Consider the following 14,143-nt stretch of genomic DNA (forward strand, 5'->3'; position numbering starts at 1 on the left):
AATGGACTCTATTCAACTTCCGGGATACCTGAGAGAGCTAATTCTAACTGAGTAGAGAATTTGATTCCCAAACTCAGTGGGCTAAGTATGGAGATAACTCCCTAAAAAGAAAGACCAGTTGGAAGCGACTTTGAGTCATGGTTAAGAGCAGATGCAGCTGTGGTTAGATACACCTAAGGGAGAGAACGAAGATGGCCTGAAATTGTAGGTATAAATTAAACTCCCTGTGGGTAGGTGGCTCTTAGGGCTGTGACTTTGGGTTTACGTGACTCACTGCCAAGTGTGGAAGAAAGAGCTGACTAAGTCACATAATCAAGGCAATAAAGCTGAAATTTTAAGGTTCCAACATGTAGGTATTTGCTTCAATCTTTCTTCCACAGATCATGAACCCAGACTCCTTTTATTTTCTTTATTTAGTCTGCATCATTTTTCTGCTTAATTTTATCCACAGAAGTGGTATGGTACCTATTGGTTCTAGTAGCAGAGGCAGTGATGCATATTGGTTAAAACCAGAAACTTAAGTTTACAATCACCAGATATGGAAGTAGCCCAGGTGTCCATCAGTAGATGAGTGGATAAAACAACTATAGGACATTTACACAAGGAATACTACTCAGCTGTAAAAAAAAAGAAGGAAATTTTACTTTTTATGACAGTATGGATGGGCCCGGAGAACATTATGCTAAGTGAAATAAATCAGAGAAAGACAAATACCATATGATCTCACTCATATGTGGAATCTAATGAGCAAACTGAACTAACAAGAAAAATGGGCACAGACCCATAGATGGAGAGCTGGATGACAGCGGGGGGCAGGGAGGTAAGGTGGAGGGATTGAGCAAAAAGGAAAAAGGAATCATGGACACGGACAACAGTGTGGTGATTGTGGGGGAGAGGAAGTATGGGGGACTAAATGGTAAAGGAAAATACAATAAAGATTAATTAAAAAATAAATACCTAAAAAAAGAGGGAAAGAAAAGATTGAGACAGAAAGAGATGCAGCAGCTAGAAGAGCTCATTCAAACCCAGAGGCAGAGTATGTCACTGTCCTATTCCGACACCGCCCCCACTGTAGTTTCCATTCCACCTAGAGTAAAAGCGAAATCCTCAGTCCATCCCGATCAGCTGTCCTCCCCCAGCCCTCATCCTCTTTGATCCTATGTCCTCACCACATGCCCTCATCTCTTTTGCTCTAGCTACATTTTTTCCTTATTCCTCAAACATGCCAAGCATCCTTTCTGCTGTGGGGCCTTTTCATTTGCTGTTTCTCTTTCCTGAAACACGTTTTAGACGTCTGCTGGTTTGCACCCTCATTGCCTGTATGTCTCTGCTTAAATGCCTTTCCCAAAAGGCCTTCCCCCACCACTTTAGCAAAACACACCTCCATTCTCTCTCTCCTTGCCCTGTTTGATTTTTCCCATGATATTTATTATCACCTAATATTAAAACGTGCTTATTTGTGTATTTATTTGTCTGTTTTTTTTTGAAATGAAGCTTTATCGGAGCAGTGTCTGTTTTATTTGCTGCTGTATTCCCAGAGCCTAGAATCAAGCATGATATGCAGTACGTGCTCAATAAATGTTTGTGAGCTGAATGAGTGAATATCAGACAGGGCAAATTCTCATTGATCATTATAAACGTTTTTTTTTTTAGAGAGAGGGAAAGAAACATCAATGTGTGGTTGCCTCTCATGCGCTCCCCCTACTGGGGACCTTGCCCACAATCCAAGCATGTGCCCTAGACTGGGAATCAAACCGGTGACCCTTTGGTTCTTAGGCTGGCATTCAATCCACTGAGCCACACCAGCCAGGGCTGATCATTTTAATCTTTTTTGTGCATCAGAATCACCTGGATGCCTATTTCTGGGCCCATTCCTGGAAATTCTGATTCACTGGGTCAGAGATGGGGCCAGGGATTTACATTTTCACAAGTGTCTCAGGCGATTTGAAACAAACAGACCAGACTTCAGAAACATTACTAGACACAGAGCCTATTAAAAATGGAAAGAGACCGTGTCATAAGTATCCATTATTTTTAATGCATAAGGGGTATGTGGTTAGGCAGCACTTGGCATTTCTTTTAGCAAGAGCTGTTTATTTCAAAGTTGCCAACAAGTGCTCTATCTTGGAAGAGAAAATAAATTGCCTCCGAGTAAATCTTTGTTCTGAGAATTCCTTGAGCGGTCTCTCTCTGGTTCCTTAAAGCCCATAGGCTTTCATTGCTCCAGGGAGAGAAGTAACAAACATTTTCTGAGGCTTGACAAAGGCCGCTCTCCCACACAGATGTGACCTTGAGTTTCACACAATTAGAGCTTCTCTGTGGATGGAGGGTCCAAACCAAGGTCTGCTTTAGGAGAGGACCCCTTGAGGTCCAACTGAGAACTCATGGGGAGGAAAGGGGGACCCCTAGGGGAGGAAAGACTGGGGCCCTAGAACCCATCTTAGACCCTGAGCTATCAAAGGAGGGCAGGAGGTGTAATAAGAAAAGTCTTCATCTGAAGGCTCCCACTGAGCTCCGCCCCATCCCCGCCTCGTGGTCCTGGGCTCCCGGGAAACAAGCCGGCATTGAATGTGAAGAGTTGTAATTTGGGATCCCGAATGTGGTCTTCCTGGCCAGTATCAACCTTCTTCAAGAATCACATTCTTGGGATTGTGATCCTTCTTCAAGAATCACATTGACCCTGTGCAGGAATTTGTACTAATTCTTGTTTGTATTCTTTTCGTGTGGCACTTCCCAGCAAAGAGTTGCTCAATTTACCATTAAAAGGTTCAGAAAGAGGACTCCAAATCTTTGGAACTTCCCCACATTCTGGGCCTTGATCAGAGGGGCTGGTAGGGCACAAAGTAAACCATTTCTAGCTGAAATGTCCAGTTCATTAAGCATAGTAATAAGAAACAGTCTCTCCTCTGTGCTGACTTTCTAGGTACTGTGAATATTGTAGTTCTTGCTACTTGTTTGTGCCCTGTGGCATTTTAAACAAATGATATAAATTTAAGAAATCTACTAGGCCATATTGTTGCCACCCCAGAATTTTTCTCTTTGAAAGCAATAGCAGCCTTGTCTGCGTCATAGTGTGCATTTTCCAAGGGAACCGTGACTGTTTCCAAATGTCACCACTGTCCTTTGTGCTTTAATCTCCCAAACCATCAACTCCTTGGCTGCGTACTGGGCAAGTGTTAACACGAAGGAAAAGCTGATAAATTTGATACCAGACTCCTTCACTCCTGTCTTCCTCCTTTCCCCTCAGACACCCAGGATGCGTGCGCGCACACGCACACCACACCACAAACAGTGGAGAGCTCTGTGCTAAAAACAGAGGTCAGGTAGAGTGGTTTTTCCAGGTGTACTTATCGAGGGCCCCTTGCCTTCATTCGGTGGGACAGGGAGGTGGAACTGTCAGGACATCTTTGACTAACAGAGTCAATAACAGATTGAAAAGCCACGGAAATGAGATTTGCAATCAAAGTTCTCAACCAAGACTAATTTGCCCCCTTTTTAAAATGGCTATTATTCCTTGAGGACTTGCTAAATACTGTGCTTTGTGCTAAGCACAATGCTTTGTATTCTTCATGCATTAATGCACTCAGTCCCCTAACCCCATGATACATATATTGTTATTTCTATTTTATAGAAAAACTGAGGCAGGGTCCTGAGGCTTAGGAACTTTCCCAAGTTCATAGAACCAATAAAGGGCAGAGCTGAAATTTGAACCCAGATCTACTGTGTATCACCTAATACTGTGCTTGTGCCAAGACAGCACAGTTTCATGGAGGAAGCATGAGACTTGGAGGAAAAGCTTGACTCAAGTGCCAGCTCTGCCTCCAAATGTGAACTCGGGCAAGTCATTTGAGCCTTTTGACTTCATCTCTGTTTTTCCCGTCTATAAAATCCACCAGGATTATCGAGAGGTTCACATAAGATGACGTATGGAAAACCACTTTGCAAACCAAGGTATGCTCTAGAAGACATTTGTTATCATCAAAGACCGCTGTCCCATGGTACAAATGCTCCATGTTCCTTTCCCTTTGCTTGAAGTGTAACACAGGCAATGGACGAAGGCCTTATTAACATAGTTCATGGGCCTTGTGGTGGGATTTCACATCAGAGGGAAGAGTCCCAAAGGTTGTGAATCTGAAGTCGAGCTCTGTGCCTGTTACATGGTGGAGTTTCTGAGTCCGTACATCATACTGCCCAGAGCGGTATCTGCGAAGCAGGCACTGTATATTTCCAGGAAGGAGGAGAAATGAAAGGGCTCAGTGCCTCTGTAACTTTATAGCGCAGTATTTCTTTCTAAACAGAGTTCAAAGCACACTGTTTACAGTCCTTGAAGAGAGTGATGATGTGTGTCAAACTGTCAGCGCAACCAGAGATCTCCTGGCCACTGTAAGAATGCACCCACATAGAAATTACAACTGACGTTTGTTTTATGATTTGTGACTTTTGCTCTTTAGCCAAGATTCTCACAAGCTCCTACCCCCATGCCCCCACAAAAATTAGCCTCTATTTCATTTGTAATTTTGGGTGAGTGTAGGGGTAAAGGTTGGCATTCTATCATCAAATGAAAAAATACTTCCAGATTCAGGTTTGTTTGGGAATTCCCCACCATTCCTCCAAAACGTAAGTGGAGTGTCAGGGGTCCTTGCGCCTTGTTTGAGCGGGCGGTGCATTCGGTAACTACCTGCAGCGTAAAACTTGCTAATACTGAACCAGGTATTGAGAAATAAGAAAGCAGTAATTATGGCAATAATCCAAATAATTAAGAGCAAATAATCAACCTTTTTATTCATCATATATAGGTAGACAATGCTTTTAGATTTCCCTTGACTCTTTTTCTTACATTGTTTTGTTTGGGAATATTTGTATAAGGACCTTTAATAAAATCAATAAAAATAAAAAAAGAGGGAGGCAAAGGAATTCTGAATGTAAAATGCATACTATATCTTGTATTTTTCATGTCAATTCCTGACTCCTTGCAGAAGGGACAATTTGAGATCAAATTTATGTCTGGAAAAATTGGAAGCCTAAAATTGGGATACATGTGAACTAAGGCATAAATACTACCAGACTACACTCAAGAAAATCTTTAATTTTGACTTTTCACAAGGGGCAAAGGAGCTTTTCCTAATACATGAGCTTGAGATGCCAAATGGGGCTTGGGACAGTAAGTCTATGCCTGTCTCTGTAGCTCAAGCTGCCCTTGAGGTGTTGGCCAGAGATCTGAGCCTCTGGGGAACCAGTAAGATTTGCATTCCAGGTCCTCCACAATCAATTCTGACCCCCATCCAATGTCTTGACACTCCCAGTGATTCGTTACAGGAGCGCACATGAGAGATGGTAGATGGATTCCACTCAACCAGTCCTGGAAATGTGTGCTAATGACTGCATCTTATATTTATTCCAAAATGGGCCCCTTAGTAAACCTCTTAGTTTTACCTAATTTTGAGAAATGACAATGAAGTAAGTTGTAATCAGTTGAGAATCACCATTTAGACTTACTCATCAACCTTCAGCTTATGTTTCAGCATTTGGGGAAGTTTTAATCTTTCAGAAGCCTTTTGGCAAACAATGAGTAAGGTGGTTTCTAGGACAGTGTAACAGAAAGTATGGATGGCTAGTCTTCTGTACGTTGATCTGAAAGCTATATTAGGTGGGTTTGATGCTTTGGGCAGCAAACAGTGCAAACACCAGGCCAGACTGACTTAAAAAAACAAGGACATTTTATTACTTCACATAACAGGAAACCCAAAGGCAGGTGGGCTCCACATGGGATGCGTCAGGGCTCCGGTTCAAGTATCACTGACTCTCTTTGCCTTGCTCAACCGGTGTCAGCTTTACCCTTGACTGAGAGCAAGATGGCTGTCATGCTAGTATCATACCCAAACATGACAACATCCACAGGAGGAAGAATCTGTCTCTTCTTGCTCCTCCTTCTTGGGAGCAAGAAAATCTTTCTCCCAAACCCTCAGCAGACTTCCCACCTTTCGTTGGACAGAGCTGGACCACATGCCCGTTCCTAAACCAATTAGTGGTACTCCAATGATTGGCTTAAATCAAATTTGCTCACAGAGCCGATCTCCTGAATCATACTGGGAATGGATAACTGAGCAAAATCACGGATCTATCAACAAAGAAGGAAAAAGAAGGGGGGATGAGAAATAAGGAAGCAGACTTATGTCTTCAGTAAGCAACCAGCCAAGTCTGCTACAGTATCAGTCTTTATTGAGTCTGAGTCCAGCATGGCCATGCGCTTTGTCCTCCCCGGACAGCGTTACTCAGTTTACTCTGCAAAGTTTTCTACCACGTTTTTTTTTTTGGAAGCATCATTTTTCTCTGGGTTTGTGCTACAATCTTTTCTTTTTTTTCTTAGCAGAGACCACAATGGAAATCCTACTATAAAAACACTCGAGTGCTATCAGAGGATCAGACCATATAAGGTGCTAGGGGCCTTTTTATTTTAAATAAGAAACAAAACTATTTATACTTTTACAAGGAGTCTGCCCTATTTTAGTAAATATTTGGCAAAGCTTCTTGATGAAAAGAGCAAACTGACCCTTGTTCTGCAGGGCTGTTTTGCCATAACTGAAATCGCTCATTAATTTTCTGAAAATAGAAGCAGCAAGTGTGTGTTCTTTTGCACTGGGGCTAAAGCAGTGCTTAATTGTGATTTGTTTTAAGCTGTATTTACGTAGGCATCGTTGGTCAGGTGTCTTGTGAAACTTGGTCCTAATCAGACCCTCTTCTGAGTCACAGTCACCAAATGGTACATTTGGAAAACAATCTCCTGTGGATGGAGCGGGATGCATTAATCTGGCCCTGAGCGTGTGTTGTGTTTGACAATACATTTCAAACTGGATTTCAGAGATCCCGGATTTGGTAACAAGCCCCAACTGTTTTGAGAAGCAGCGATTCCCGAGGTTATTTAACAGGGCTAATTCTGAGAGCTTGTTGAGCACCATATGTTTCGGATTCATTGGCAGTTAACTCATTGCATGGTGTGGCGTTTGTAGGATATAATCCAGGCCCAACCACCTTTGCTTCTTTAAAGGTATCCTCTTGCCAGCTGAATTTGGAAGGGTGTGGTACAGCAGCAAAGAGTGTTTTCAAGTCACTCTCAGAAACTCATGCAGGACAGCTGGGCTGGAAATTATCCCAAGATGCCACGCATCAGACTGGGCCGAGGCTGGGGGCAGGGTTCGCATACGGCTTGGCTTCTGCCCCCATCGCAGTAAAGTGTGGCTTTGCCTCCACAGGTCTGTCTGGGCAGACTGCTTCTGATTCTAAATCGAAGCTGCTCAGAAGAAACGGGATCAGTAAATATCAAGGAAAGGAGTTTGAATTCTAAAATTTCAGGACTGGAAATTGCCGTAAAGATCATCTAGCTGAACCTCTCTTCAGGTTGAGAAATCTGAGTGAGGTGCCTGGTCCTGAGCCACGCAGCCAGTTTCCCGTTAGTGTCGTTTCCTGGTTCCTGCTGCTTCCCAGCTTCTTCTGGGAAATCCAAAACCCAGCTTCCAGGTACGTAACTCAAAGAGTCTGGGATATAGTAATTTCTCCTGCTGTTCCACCACTTAATTAGCTAAAAATGAGAAAAAAAAAATAAGGTCCTTGCCTCATAGGTCCAATAAGGTTAAAAAACAACTCGCTTGGAATGGTGTTCGGCACAGGGTGAGGGCTCACCAAAAGTGTCCATCAGTAAAGCTTTCTCTTTACTGTTACCAGGAGTGTTGCAAAGTGGTAAAAACCTCCAAACTAGATGAAGGCAAGAAATTTCTGTACTAGCCATGTGACCTTAGGTAAGTTGCTCACCTCAAATCCTCAGTTTCCCCTGCCTTCCTCAGATGAGGATTTCTGTACCTGACGGTGCTCTGTTAGCCATACAACTCCATAGCAGAGCTTGTCACACAGTAGTAACGTGCTTACAAATCACTTGGGGATCTTGTTAAAATGCACAATCTGTTTCCTTCAGTCAGGTGTGGAGCCCAAGATCCAGTATTTTTAACCAGCTCCCAGGTGACTCAATGCTGCTGGTCCAGGGTCCCGCCCCCTCCTGTGACTCGCTGTGCAGCAAAACGGCAGCGCTCTGGTTACCAGGCCAAGAGCCTGGTAGACCCTCAAATTGTCCGGCAGCAGCATCCACAAGGCAGTGCAGATAAGCGACATTCTAAACATTCTGCAAGAAGTGAACCCCTCTCGGTACCTAGTTTCAAGGTCTTGTACGTTTATTAAGCTTAGCCTTTGGTCTCAGGACAATACCATTTTGCAGATCTGGTGACTGTGACGTGAGCATTCTAGAGCCATCCACTAACACTGGTTTCAATTCCTAAGCAGTTAATGCCTGTGGCTACAGTTGGGCCAGATACCAGAGGTCACTATGCAGGGGACAGGTGTGATACCAGGGGGCGGATGGATAATACATTTGACTCTCAGGCTGGGAGCCAAATTATGTTTAAAATAGTTTCTGGCCACCTTACAAGCCTTGGTGTGGATGGGGCATGAGTGAAAGTACAGGCAACAGCAAAATCTAGCATAGCAGCCAGGAAAACTGTGAATAACAGGAAAGAGACTTGAAAGTGAAGTGTTTGTGTTTTAAGAGAATTGCAGAAATTTTTATGGGTCAACACAGCTGAGAGGACTTAATAGGCTAATTGAAAGTTGGCGAGTGATTGGGTGTTTGAAACTTTACTTTGGGCACTTTCTGGAGAGTCAGGAGTTTAAAAGAGTTTGGCCTTTGAGGATGATTTCTTTCCCAGGAGGTGGGGTCCAGAGATGACCATAACTTCAAGTTTTACCACTGATTGCCAGGCTCTTCCTTTCTCTTCACAGCCTCATGGTTGGCAGAGGGTACAAAAGAGGACCTTTGGGTGGAGAAATGCGATGGAAGGACAAAGGAGACCACCAGGTACCTCCTGCTTTTGCTTCAAGACTCAGCTCACCTGACATCCACCCACCCCTGTTGGTCCCCTGAGGAGCTGTGTCTTCTCTGCACCTCCCCCTCTCATCACAGGCCCCATCCCAGGAACAGTTGGTGAAGTGTTTCCAGAATGAGAATGAAGGACAGAGAGGAGGAGAAGTGGGGAGGAGGAAGAGGAAACTGGGAGGAGGAAAGGAAAAAGAGAACAAAGCTTTGGGAAGCCAGGCTTTCATGGTTCCACGAATGTTTTTCAAAATTCTTCCAACCCAGGTCCTATTAATGTTAAAGACTTTCTTTTTTGTTATATATATATATATTTTAGCAGTATCCATGTTTCTGTTATTTGAAAAGAAAAACTTTATTTATGTTTTTATATTTCTTTAATAATTTCTTGATTGGAACTGAAAATTTAAAAAATCATGTATTTTATTGTCTAAATATACTAAATGTAAATTTGCAGTCTTTTTAATATTTTTTCACATTTCAGCACATACTAGTAATGAATGTGTCTCTCGGATGTACGCGACCTACACTGTAATTTTTAGATTGTGACCTCTGCAGGGTTAAATGGCCCTGCTTTCCAGCTCAACTTGACTGCACATGTGTAGGAAAACTAAATGATGTCTGAGTCAGACTAAAAGGTGACCCTCTCTGAGGCAGGCCGGGGGCCACACGAGCCTCAGTATAGGAGGAAGGCCTGGCTGACTGATTTGTAGCTCAGTGTTGACCCCTTTGTGTTTGAAGCCAGGTGACATGAACAAGCAGGGCACACGCCCCCTCCCTCAGAACCGAGAGGACCTGATTCGTCAGCAAGCCACCTCCACAGAGGCCACAGGGTCCCGGGGCTCGCTGATGCTGCATTTCCCGAACCTGCAACGAGGAAACTGTTATTTCAGCCATGCTTCATGGGACGGCAAATATGTGAGCTGCTTTATGAGGATCCGGGATGTTGCCAGGTCTTCAAGTTCACAGCTGAGCTGCCTGCACACAAGAGTCAATCACTCTCAGCGGGCGCTGTTTGCGGTGCTGGCCGCAGAAGCATTCGGATCCCCCAGCACGTGTAGGTTAGGGGGTGTGCCAAGCCAAGAAAAACTCACTTAAGGCTACATTTCTGAAAACCCTGGGGACTCCTTTTGCCCCAAACTTCTTTCGGCGGTGACAGTTATAAAATAGTGGCACAAGAAGTGTCCTTGGCACGCGCACTGCTGCCCTCCGGGCAAGGGCGTCTCAGCACCCACTTGTATGTACCAGAAAACTAAGTTTATAAAAAATTTCTTCATTGTTTTTAATTTGTATTGAGTTTATTGGGGTGACATTGGTCCATAAAATTATACAGGTTTCAGGTGTACAACTCTGTAACACATCATCTGTGTGTTGTATTGTGTTCACCACCCCAAGTCAGGTCTCCTTCCATCACTATTTATTCCCCTTCACCCTCTTATACTCCCCCACCCCACTCCCCCTCTGGTAATCACCATACTGTTGTCTGTGTCTATGAGTTTTTAACCTTTGCTTAATTTCTTCATCTTTCTCACCCAGCCCCCACCATTCCACTGGAACACAGGATGTGACTTTGGGTCCAAATTGTAACCTTCGGGTTGGTGCTTCTGTTTTTATAAAACTCAAATGTTGCTTGCAGCCTACCTCCAGTCTGAGATTCCTGTATGAGTCAGTGGAGTGCTTTAAAACACTTTTAAATGTGGAGACTATGTGTGGTGGTGACTTTGTAAGTTGTCAACTCAGCTATGTTGAAGCCAAGTCTCCCAGAGCTGCCTTCCCTCTACTGTTCCAGGTGAGGTGCAGGAGGCCAAGGTGAGGCAGTGGCTATTTTTAAGGTCCCTGTAGGCTCCAGGTGCTCTCGGGCTCACATGTGTTGTTAGGCATCTGCTGGCCTACCTTGTGGGTGGCCTTTAGTTCCTCCAGGTCCTGCCCCAGGGACGTGTGCCACTCTTACAAAGGGCACTGGCTTCTCCTGCAGGTCACCCACCTCCTAAAGGCTTTAGATGGCGAGACAAGTGCAGGTCCCAGTCGTCCTCGTGAGTCCCCGTGTGTCCCTGCTCTCCCTCACTGAACACCCAGGTCTCAGTCTAGGCTGGGTGAGAGTGACTTCTTTCCCACCACTGAATTGAGAGGCAACGACAGTCTTGCACAGGCTTCTCATCGGGTCCCACAATTGCTTCAGTTCTAATCCACATTTTAAAAACTCTTATTATATAATATCTAATACATTACATAATTACATCTTAAAGTGGTTTGGCTTTTGATTGAGCCCTGGCTGATATGATGTATAGAGCCAGCTCATGGGTACATACTTGCAAGGATAAGGTGAATAAATGACATCTAATAATGTCCAACTCTAATTTTCGCCTTTAAATTGTTGTCCCCCTTCTCAATGAGGACTTTTCATCAAGGGCGTTGTTGACCAGTTGATTGAATTGGGTGTGTTTAGTAGTTTTTAATTTTCTTTTTCTTTTCTCCATAGTAGTAGTTCTCTGTGGTTTCCACTGCCCTGACCCCACTCCCAGGAGATAACCTGCTCCTCTGAAAAGATTAGGGCCAACTGATACAAACTCCCACATGTAATGATGTCCCTCCACTGTCACCCATACCCTCTCCTTCATCTCTCTCTGAGCAAGAACTCTTCTCCCTCACCCATGCTGACCCCTCTTCCTGGGCCAGCGGCCCAGCTCATCTCCCTCATTCCTGCTTGCATCACGTCTCTTGTTCTCTTGCATCTTTCCCTCCCTTTCCACAGAATCCCTCCCGCTGTCTTCGAGCACATGCAGGTCACCTATTCCGTTGTTTAAAGCACCTTTCTTTGACTCTGCTGCTGCTTCAAACCACTTTGTCTTTGCCTCCCATCGAATTCCCCCCAAGGGAAACTCTTGCCTCCACTGACCTGGCGCTGCCTTTTTTATTTGGCTCTGTAAAGCAGACTGTGAGCCCCGCCTTCTATACCAGTGGCTCTGGGCTTTGCCTGCATCTAGGAATCAGCTTGGGTCCAAGGTGCTCTTAAAGGGGGAAGGGGACAATGTTGGAAGCCTAAAGCAATTTAAGAAGACAGGGAGGCCCTGGCCAGTGTGGCTCAGTTGGTGGGAGTGTCATCCCGTACACCAAAATATCATGGGTTCGATTCATGGTCAGGGCACATGCCTAGGTTGTGGGTTCAATCTCTGGTCAGGGCATGTACAGGAGGCAAACAGTGTTTCTCTCTCTCTCCCCCCTTCCTGTCTCTCTAAAAATCAGTAAATACATATTCAAAAAAAATAAAATAGAGATAAAGTTGGACATGTTTGCTACCTAAAAATTTTAAAACTTTCAGGTAAATTATCTTACTATTAAATTAATGAGCAAATTTTATATATTAATACCCAATGTTGGTGAGAACAAGCTTCTCATTCATTGCTAGTGATTGCATAACTAGGTATAATCTTGTGGGAAAACAATCTAGCAAACTGTATCCAGAGGCATAAAGATGTACATACTATTTATCTCATTTTTTCTATTTCTAGAAATCTATCCTAAGGAAGTAATTCAAATACTAAAATAAGTTTAAGTCCTGAAAATGTTCATTGCAGCATTATTTATAATAGAAATTGTAAACAACCTAAATAAAGAGAATAATAGATGTATTTGTGGTGTGTTCAGTAGTTGGAATAGTAATGTATAAATTAAAGTATAATTATGAGGACTATACATGAAAAATGCTTATTATATTATGGTACATGGTGAGGGGAAGCAAAACGTAGTTATAATGTAAGGAAAGTCAGTTAAGACATTGTATCAATCAAGCCTGGTTTAAACTAACTGTGGCTTTTCAAGTGTCAATTTCACATTTTAATAATGTTTCTCACCACTGAAAATTTGGGGCAAAGAGATTTTTAAAAACCCTTTTAAAAAACACTCTGCCAGCCCTCTGTACATTTTTAGTTTTGCCTTAGTTGACTTCTTCAAATGCATTTGGCCACAGGGTTAGCAGGCTGCTTTTGTCCTAACTGGGCTCGCCCTAAACTTGAGTCTTGGAAACGCGGCCCAACCTGATAGCACAATCCTTCAGCCTCATCCCTTCTTAGCAGAACTGTTCCCATGGCCCCAGCCGGGAGATTTATGGGGGACGTTTAACTTTATCCTCTTGTTTAAGTTTCATCAGCAACATGATTTCTCCAGTGAATTTTTTTTTCTTGTGACAAAAAGAAGAAATATTCAGGCTTGCGGTTAAGTGTTGATTCTAGAAAGCAATCCTAAGGGATATTGTTCTCAGCTTTCTCTGAATTCCCTGGAATAAAAATTGATGATTGTGTTTTGGGGCCCCCATTTGGCCTGGGGAAGAGGGTTGGGTAAAAAAGAAAAAGGATAGTTTCATAGCTTCATTTTAATTTAGTGATAGAAAATACATTCCACAGGGAAACAAAATGCGTAGTAACCGACTGGAAATACAAAGACGGCCTCTGAGACTTTTTTTTTTTAAATCAGGATAAAGGAAAGGCTTATCCTACAATATGGATGGACACCTCAGACTTTTGAATGGCACACATGAAGCATTTCTCCCCCCTGGATTTTTGCCACTTGTGGTCACCGTTTGCCACCTCCGCCCGCCAAGGACCTGGAGTCCTTGCACAATGTGCGCACAGCCTTGTCCGGGGTCAGCATTTCATTCAGAGAAAAGGAGGCTGTTAAACTTTGAGAATGGGGGTCAGGTGGTGTCACCATGAAATACGGCACCGCCTGCAGTGCGCAGGTCTCAGCTCAGATCAAGGGGAACATTGTATCCTGTTGGGACAATGCTCAGTTCTCTAAGGAGAAAATAAAAGCAACCGGCCACCTCCCTCTGCTCCCAGCTCTTTCTGGTGAGCAGGTTTGATGTCTCTGCAAACAGGTTTAAACAAGCTTTTACTAACCTAACTGATAATATCTTACTAGTAGATGTTCAAAAAGTGCAGATTTCTTTTTTTTATTGTTTGGAAAAGTCCAAACTTGCCTGCAGCTTGATTCCTTTTCCCCCAGCCCAGAATCCAGTTTGACTCCAACATCCTGTCTGAAAAGCTCCAACTCTGTTTGCTTGTGTGACCCGGGGGCTTTCACCTGTTTTTGTTGTTCCCCTCGGAGGACTCAAAAAAAAAAAAATAGGTGCATAAGATATGAATTTACAGCAAAGCACTATACATTAGGGAGAGAATGAAAATATGCAGAAACACGACTGTTTGTTATTGTACAGTTTGGACGCCTTTTATA

General features: G+C 43.5%; 1 long non-coding RNA gene across 1 annotated transcript; it reads left to right on the plus strand.

The window, feature by feature from the left end:
* The first annotated feature begins 7,255 nt into the window (after window positions 1-7,255).
* On the plus strand, window positions 7,256-11,016 carry LOC123480279 (uncharacterized). The gene is made up of 3 exons (XR_006656200.2): window positions 7,256-7,515; window positions 8,824-8,899; window positions 9,656-11,016. It is a non-coding gene; the product is annotated as an uncharacterized lncRNA (long non-coding RNA).
* Window positions 11,017-14,143: the final 3,127 nt, after the last annotated feature.

This window comes from Desmodus rotundus, chromosome 3 (assembly GCF_022682495.2).
Source record: "Desmodus rotundus isolate HL8 chromosome 3, HLdesRot8A.1, whole genome shotgun sequence".
Taxonomy (NCBI): Eukaryota; Metazoa; Chordata; class Mammalia; order Chiroptera; family Phyllostomidae; genus Desmodus; species Desmodus rotundus.